Source organism: Ptiloglossa arizonensis, chromosome 3 (genome assembly GCF_051014685.1).
Source record: "Ptiloglossa arizonensis isolate GNS036 chromosome 3, iyPtiAriz1_principal, whole genome shotgun sequence".
Taxonomy (NCBI): domain Eukaryota; kingdom Metazoa; phylum Arthropoda; class Insecta; order Hymenoptera; family Colletidae; genus Ptiloglossa; species Ptiloglossa arizonensis.
Window position 1 is genome coordinate 13,171,878 of NC_135050.1, and position 9,318 is coordinate 13,181,195.

General features: G+C 39.0%; 1 long non-coding RNA gene across 1 annotated transcript; it reads left to right on the forward strand.

Moving 5' to 3' along the window:
- The first annotated feature begins 6,132 nt into the window (after nt 1-6,132).
- LOC143144836 (uncharacterized) lies at nt 6,133-7,153 on the forward strand. The gene is made up of 2 exons (XR_012991531.1): nt 6,133-6,266; nt 6,344-7,153. It is a non-coding gene; the product is annotated as an uncharacterized LOC143144836 (long non-coding RNA).
- Nucleotides 7,154-9,318: the final 2,165 nt, after the last annotated feature.

The window sequence follows — 9,318 nt, forward strand, 5'->3', positions numbered from 1 at the left end:
TCAGCAATTTGATGTTTTTATTTTAAAAAGTATATAGATTTGTTTTTGTAGCACGTTTTCTCTTCGTTTTCCAAACTTGTCAACATACTTTTCACGACGAGTGTACGTTCTGTAAAAACCTCGAGGCAACGTAAAGGAGATTAACATGGTGCAAAAAATTTGCTGCGATTACGTTTTCAACGCATTTATTGGTAAGAATGGACAAAATTTGGCTGTCGGACGTGTTAATTAAGCGTTGCGAATCCAGAATAATATTACGGGATCGTTATCTCTTCGAAAGATATGTCTGTCTCGTTATTGTTGCTATAGAGAAACCAAATTGATCGTTGGAAGAAACACGTGCCTCTTTTCGTTCGCATTTGGGATAAATTAAGTATGTAGGTATTCCAAAAGCGTACAACCATCAAGAATCCATAGTTTAATTAAGGTTTTTATTCGGTGTCCTTTAACAGCTGACTATGCAATTACGAATACTTCAAATTTAATAAGAGAAAGTTTGTTTAATTAAATATTAATTTGCAATTGGTATGTAAAAGAGAAAGCACTTAAAAACTTTTTCGTTTACTTTTTATCAATTTCCTGGATTCTCTTGCTTCTTTGTTTAGTAACTTTCACGAACGAACAATGAAGCCATTCACTGTGCAAATTTTTCAAAACACCAACACGTTCGTGTTCTTTAATAAAATAACCAAAGAATTGAACCTCGTATAAATTACGTTATATTACTCTTGTTACCGCGAGTTAAGTTTTTAATACGCATCGAGTTTAACGTCAAAGAAATTAATTCAAGTGAAAATGTTTGCGAAAGTGAAAATTAACAATTAACGTTTTCACAATAACCGATCAAATATAAATTAAAATGCATTACTTACAGAAATTTTAAATAAACATTACAATCTAATCGATTCTGGTTGTTAGTAAATAAATTATTCGAATAAATTTATGTTTAACTACTTATATATTCGTGCTAATAGTTTTGGTAATGATTCAGCGCAATGTTGGAGACAATGATACGAATTGAAACCGATTCAAAGTAACTCGTTGGAAGATATCCGTTCGAAGTAACACAAAAGACACGGTGTTAAAGTATGATAAATATGTCATACCCGAACAACACGAGTAAAAAATGATACTCCGTTTATTTTTCTGTCTCTTTGCACGTGTATAATGATCCAAAAATATACAGATTCGCAGAAAATGTGTTCATGCACGTAAATGTCTCGTAAATTTTCTGTTATTTCGCTATTAAGCACTCATTTCCAAATATTTCGGCATAATTACGGCACTGAACACTACGTTTGAAAGACACTCGAAAAGAAGCGAAAAGAAGAACCAATTCTTCACGCAACAATGTCCTTTGTGATGCACCGCAGCATCGTTCGCGGAAATTATGCGGCAACTGCAATCGGCAAGAGAAAAGTATATATTATTTGTATCAAAAAAAAAAAAGGAGGTTACTCTTATGAGAAATTTAACTGCAATATTTTCTTCATTTCTTTATTTACTTGCTGTTGTTTTTTTTATCTTATTTCATACGGTAAACACACATTATATCAAATATCGTCGTTAACATTTCAGAAGAAAAGGCACCAAATGCACGCGAAATTGTGGTAAATATATTCGGACGCTAACGACGTTACTAAATGGCAGTCACGATGAAAAATACATCGATTTGAAAAACAAAAGTTCACGAAATTACATCTTTATTAAGTTGCAATCTGTGTCACGTACACAATTTCCATATTTTCCTTAATTGTGGTCACATTGTTACACACTCTTTGTTACACTGTGACCTAATGACATGTTCTTCGATGTCACAGGATTTGTAAACATCTAACATTCCATTAGATTGTACACATTAGTCCACGTTTTAGTTTTTTCTCCTAAACCCACCTCCTCTCACCACTAGTAACACTCGATCCTCCTATAACACGCTCATGGAAACATATTCGCGCCACACGAAGATTATCCAAGTTCATTACTATATAGAAACATGACCAAACCCAGATCTAATCGTATTACCAAAATAACGTGTTGTAGGAGGACCGTCGCAATTGTTACACCGTCCTTTTGGAAGAACCGTGAAAGAGAATCAAGTGTACAATATTTCGCAGAACAGCCTGCATTTATCGCGCGACGTACAAGCATCCGAAGTGCATTAACACGTTAAATGCCATGGTGGTCATCGGTGATCGGCAATCTAAACTCGCAACATTTCTGCAAAAGCGCGTACAAGGATCGAACCTTTATATTTAATAAAAAATTTTAAGTAAACTTTGAAATAACGTCACCGTTACTAACAATGCCGTGAAATCACAAGAACACCGACAAACTATCGAATATTTTTACCGTTCGCGCTACAGTTTGAACAAATGTCGAGAACGTTGTTAAATATGAAAAAACTGGCGTGACGGTCAACGTGTTAAAAATATCGGGCAAACATAGACGATAACAGTGAAACCGTTGACTGGCCAGGTAAGAGGAAAATTACCATATCTTGGGCGGCTCGTGACAATTCCGCGGGGAATACCGAGTATCGGGGAAATAAGGAGGGGCGAGAGCGAAAAAGAAAGAAAAACGAGCAAGTGCAAAAGAACTGCGCCCGGTGAAGTGTCCCCGGCGTTTGGCCACGATTTCGTGGCGAAAATAATGAAAGGTAGCCGTATTCTCCTCGTGTCGCTGGTTCGGATTGCTCTCTTTTCCAGGGGGATCGGATCCTGCGTGTACGCGTTGCGCGCGAACGGTGATTCGACCGCGTGTAAGTGCGCATGCGCGCGCGAAGTAGGCGCGGGGGCACTCGTGGCAACTCGCCCGGATAATTTGAAAGCGATCCGATCTTCCCGGGCAGCTGCCTGCCTTACGCGTAAAATATTCAAGAACTGGTCCCCCTACTTACTTACATTAGTCGGTTTGTTAAGCAAGACGATAATGAAGGCCTGCGTTATTCTACCGGGCCATCTTAAACGTAAAAAGTTCGATTATGTTTCTAAACTTACCGATAGATATCCACGGTCTAGCTGTGTTTCGTTCGCCAGCGTTGCTCGGTGCTTCGAATGCTGTAAATTAAATCGTGCTCGCGTGTAACGGTGGAGCACGAGTTACCTGTGGTCGAAAGAAGCCACCATTTTTGTCATTTGTCTTCGTTCAGAATATACGGTTACTCCTACGTGTACTTCTGTGAACGTGCAGTACGTAATATTTTGTAAAGTATCAGCGAATGATTAACACGCGTAAGAACGCGTAAGCAAGATATCGCGCGACAGAAGTTTAATCGTTTTAAAGGTTTTCGATCGTACGACTGAGCGAGCATTAAGAAACGAAGAAGGTACGATTTACGAGCGAAGAAGTTCAATGTGAAATTGGAAAAATCCGCGGTAATTTGTGTCATAGAAATCTAACAATCTGTGTTAGAACGAATATATTTACCCATCGTTCGATTCGTATTGTATATTGATAGTGATATGCAATGTTGACAATTAATGCATCAATACAGCGACAGAAGTTGCAAGTTATTATCACAAATTGTTTCTCGTAGGTAAAATTAAATTCTATAAACGCTCCAATATTTATTCTATAAATGATGCAATCTCTCGACCGTAAACGTCTTTATACGCACAGTTGAAATTGAATTAAAACGATTCTGATCCACAAAAAAATGTAAATCCGACGCAATCGATACTAATAGAAATATGGCTATACGATTAATAACAAGGAGACTGTGCAAGGACATAGACGAATAAATGAAGAATCGAAAAACTATCAAAGACACAAATAAGTACAAACGACGCGCTTATCTTCGCGAACGACGTCTGCTCTATGAACTCGTTTGTTCCTTGAGTAGACAGCGAATGTTTCTCACGATATAAATATTTTACGAATCTCGAAAAATCGGAGCATCGTGTGGGATTCATCAACGATCAAAGTGTTTGCCAACAGTTCAAGTCGTCACATAAATTTTAATTTACCATTTACCGTTTTCTTGGCCAGCACCTTCAGCGAGCCCTCTTCCCCGTGTTCCTCGGTTACTCTGTTTTTTCGCTCGGGAAGTAATAAAGGTCTTTATGTATCCTTTGTACGGTCTGCTTTCACCGAATCTACGGTTTGTCGAAACAGTGCTAAAAAATTCACTGGCTTTTTTTGTTGTATCACAAGATATCGTGTTACTTGCAAGTTGCAGATGGCGGAGCCCGCTCGGAGTTCTTTTGGCGGTAGATATCTGACGGGTACCTGAAAAGAAGTACGATAACGAATTATTTTAAAGTACGTAAGCGAAGAGTGAAGCAAAGAATTCGAATAAACGAGAGTAGAGCTTTGTAACGTTAAATACTTACCTCAATTACACGCACTACGATGAATTGGATATCTTTCGTGCTGTCGAGAGGCTAAAAATATTAAAAACAAAAATACACCGAACGGAAAAGAATATCAGCTTTGGTTGGTTTCCAGAAGTTTTTTTTTTCGAGAACAACGAAAGTTATCAATATTCTTTTTAAGATTAGAAGGCTTTTCGAGAAAAAATTAATTAAGTGTATCGTTCGAAACGTCCATTGCGTTGAATTGAATTATACTAGAAACTTAGAGTGGTCCATTGGAGACAGTATTCTGATCCACTGTCGGATTCCACGGTCCGGGATCCAGATATGTGGAATCCTCGTGTCTTATTCGCAATTTCATTTCTTCCGCAATTACGTCCCCTGTGAGAAAACGTTAAGGTTCAAGCACGAATACAAAAGGAATATCGCGTTACTGAAACCGAAACTCGCCACAGCTCGATCTGTGCCGCAATGAGGATTAAGGAAATTAGGGAGACTAGGCGAAAGATATTTTCCAGGTTGCGGACTTTAAAAGCCCGTGCCAGCCACTTCCCGGTACGTAGAACAACCGGGCGTAAACCACCAGAATAAACAACGCACGCCGATGCAACATCGCCGTATTTGAATCCATTGTACCTTTGGAAATCGATACCTCGAAAAGGTGCCATGTCGGTTCCCTTTGAAAATTAGAAACCTATTTTCGGGGCTCGGACACGCGCAACTTTTTTTACACGATTTACCTATACAGTGTACAAAAAAAAGGAAATGTTCTCAAGATTTACTTTACGTGATATTCGTACAAAATAGTATAAGAAAATATAAATGAGACAAAATATACTACGAAAAGAGGACACATGCAATTCAATATATTCATTATGATTGATTATTCTTTTTCTGATATTTTTATGACTTTTAATTACGACGCTCTACGTATTTATTTTTACGATTATTGACATTATTTTGATTCATTCACGAGCAAAAGGAATCTTCGACAATGTGATATACAGATATGTATCACAAAATTGCATTACGTTGAAGCTTCTCTAAATATCGCATATCGAGATACGGAATTCTATACGCTAACGAACTAAACATCATTTTGGAATTTCTTCTCGGGGAGAAGTTTAAGACACGCGAACCGGTATGCATTCACGTTTCTACGTATGAAAGGAACGTGGTCGGTTGCTTCACCCTTTTCGCTCTCGAGAGATCTGTTGCTTTCCACGGTACAAAGCCATGGGTACTCTCGTAAACGCCTCCGTTGCGGTTCTCGTCGCCGTCAATGAAAAAGCGTCTCACGGACGATAGAATCGAGATTTGCCACCATTTGATCTTTCACGCAGTTTTCCTTCGTTCTCTCGTTTCCTGGCGAACGCATCATTTCTTGCGGTTAACCCATTCATCCACCCCCGAATCTCGGACGTTCACGATTCCCTCCCAGGCCAAGAAGAAAGGGTTGGGCCAGGTGCACACCCACGTCGCTTCTACAAATGGACTCGTTCGACGAATTGACGTTTTCGAGTTCTCAACCTTCCTAAGGTCGATACCTAGACTGGATCGAAAATGACAAGCGTTTCTAAGCGAGGCTACAAGAAGCCGATGAAACAGAAGAACACGTTTCTGTCGGCAGTAGAAACGTTGCTTCGAAACGAGACAGACTTCGCACATTTAAATAATATTCTTACGTAACACCGATTCAATTAATATTCTTATCAAACACTGAGTCGAATAATAATTCTTACGTAACGCTGACCTCTATCGCGATAGAAGCGAGACGATCGTTTCGATCATTTTGCCAGAACGGTGAACTGCAATCGTACGTTACCGAAGTGCAGAAATTTTTGCACGGAAGAATTTCGATTGTTGCGTTGATAAATGCAAACGATGACCAGTTGAACGAAGATGGCGGGAGAAGCAACTGGTAACAGTGATCACAGATATATGGAGATACGTGTAAGTACATTTTGAGCGGAGTTCGTTTTCATTGGATCGATTGACCTCGGTTACTATATACAACTCGATCGTTTCAGGACTTTTCAGGTCCGTTTCTCTGCAATAATCGAGATTTTACTATATTTCGAGAACAATGGAAGATACACCTGTTCGTACGAACTATTAAAGTATATAGAAGACACTTCTATTTTATGGAACGCTCGGTATGTGCGATCGTACCAAACGGTGGTCTAATAACTGGGAACAGTGATAAGATGGCATACTGAAGGAAATCGTAGAACTTAAGTAACGGCGGGTAATATAATCCTTAATGATTTAAATAGTCTCGCTATTGCATACATTGACAAGAACCGGTTTCTCGGTTTGACATGGTACTTTCGGACTGCAGGGAGTCGATTTAATACTATTAATAGATAGAACGATGTCTAACAGGTATAATTAAAACTCTATAAACGAGAGTGTGATAATCAATTAAGCGAGATCCCATTCGTTACGCGTAACACGAACGTAGAGAAAGTACAGTGTATCGATAATTATAACTCACGCTAGTCTTACAGTTGAAGGTTGAATCACACTTTTCGGAAAAAAAATCTAGATTGCGTTACCTCGTGAGATTTAATAACAATTTTATAACCGGTAATTTATTAATCATAAATTCACGTATTACCGAAAGCTTCGACTTTGTCTTATCGAACATAAATTTAAGTAACATGATTCACTTTAATTCATACATCCTGTTGAAAATTAACTCTTACGTAAGTACCATTAACGATTTCCCTATACGTCAATGTTTGTAAATAAGTTTTTAAAATTATTTTAGCTTCGAATCAAGGTTTATTATCGATATAACAATTACGGCCAGAGTTTCTCTTTTTTGGTTCTTACTAACGGGAACAGAGAACGTACGAGGAAAAATATATCTCGTAACGTGCATACTGTAAATAAAAATCGATACGTGTATAAGAAAAGAATATGAATACAATATACTTGAAATACAATACAATATAACATCGTATATACTAGATTCGTTAAGATATTTTACTTTGAGTGTGTGTCCCGTTTGTTTAGCAGCGAAACGAGTATATTAGCTCTACAACAGGAAACTCGAAAGGTTCCCCATGGTGACCCGATGCAGTTGTTGCAGTTTCCACAACGTGGATAGAAACATCAGCTTTCAATTATCGTATCAACCGTAATATAACGCACTTTAAATATTAATTAAACGTACTTCAATTCTCGTTCGAAACATCCATTAATGGTTAAAAATCAATCGATCGGGCCGCAGACGCGTTCACCTGCGGCCCATTCGTAAAGATTCATTCGGCGGCAATTACTGAAAGTCTGGCGCCTGGGGTGAACACCTAATTATTCATCGTCCGGTCGTTTCCTGCTGGAAAGTGGATTACGAGATCTTCCCCGGTGAGACAAGGTGAGGGGCAAGAGAAGACGGAGCCATCCCATGATATCCGTTACACGTATCCTGTCAAGTTTGTATACATATGGCTGCGACCGTAAGTTAACGAGCTGTATTAATTATTTTCACTCGGCGACCTCCTGGGGAGGCTTTTCTTCCTCCACTGCATCTTCGATCCGGCGGTTCACTTTTTCAGTTCCTTTACCCCGTCGAAAGCTGTACGTGAACTTTCGATTCGGATTCTTGTCGTTGCTTCTGGGCATGTACCAATAGCGAGCTGGTAAATTGGCGTGTCTAAGGTACGCGGTTAGATTCATTTTTTCTCAATTCCATCCGTTAAGCGGGAAGTCGTTAAACGTGCAATAAATTAATCGCTGAAATTACGCTACGATTCTAACGAACTTGCCAAGAGATTGTTCCAGGAATGATCAAACACACGTAGACTCGAAAGTTTTAAACAATGAGACATAAAAAATCGATTTACAATCCGAACAGATCACTAATTATGTATAGTCTTTTTAACTTTCAAGCCCACTTGTTAACCGAAATTCACCTTTATTTTAATTATCTAGAACGCGGTACGAATATTTGGAAATTTTAATCGTCATTGTGAACGACACTGTTGCAAGTACACAGGTTTTTAACGATTACAGGCATCGATTAACGGTCGTGTATTTCGTTTTAATCAGTTCGCACTGTTCCAATTAAAACATTCAATACGGAGACCCCATTGAGTTCACAATTTACTTGCACACATTTCCCGGACGATTCCTCCTCGTTACTTTCACTCGAGGCGAAGCATTGCCGAAGAAAAGCTACAAACGGGAGAGTTTTAAACCGTGTAAAAATTCTACGTTGTTCGTCGGGCCGCGTAGTGAGCGTTGACAAACGGGATTTTATCTGGCTGTAAAAAGCTTCTGTAAAAAAAAATTCTCAGCTGACAAGATCCATAACGGAAAACCGGGAGGCAAGGTGAGCAATCAACAGCGACGACGTACGAAGCTACGGAACAATGTGGGATCTCAAAATGGGCGGAATCGCGACAAAAAAACGCCAAGGGCGTTTTATGTGTGTGTGTGTGTGTTTTTTTTCTCTTACGCGAGCCTTGATCAGAATCTCTCGAGATCAGGTAAGAAAGATCGAGTTTTGACAGGACAGTGACGTAACAATTTGACGGTAAAATGTAGCGAGCCGAGAGGGAAAAGTACTTGAGGAGAATAGTGACGAAAGGGGAGGAGAAGTGGAAAGGGCGTAAGAAAATTTGATACGTTTCCGTTAGGAGCAGCTGAATCCGACGGATAGAGATCGGTCTTTGTTTTTCCATAAATCCATCGAACCCGTTAGATATCCTCAAGCTTTCAACGAAAATGGACGTTCGTTGTTTAAGACCAAACTTGAGTCTCTCGAGACGATCCGTGGAATTTGTCAATACCATACTAAAATCACGTGGTACAACCTGTTCGTCTGTTTTGTATACGTTTACGTCTTCAGCGTGTAATAATAAAGTCCGAATACTTTCTATAATACTCTGGAGCACTTGGGAACGAGTGTACCATTAGATAAGGTGTAAACTAAACACTTCTACAACGATAATTCGCGCAATGTGCGAATTCGAAATCTATTTTTATTACAGAATAT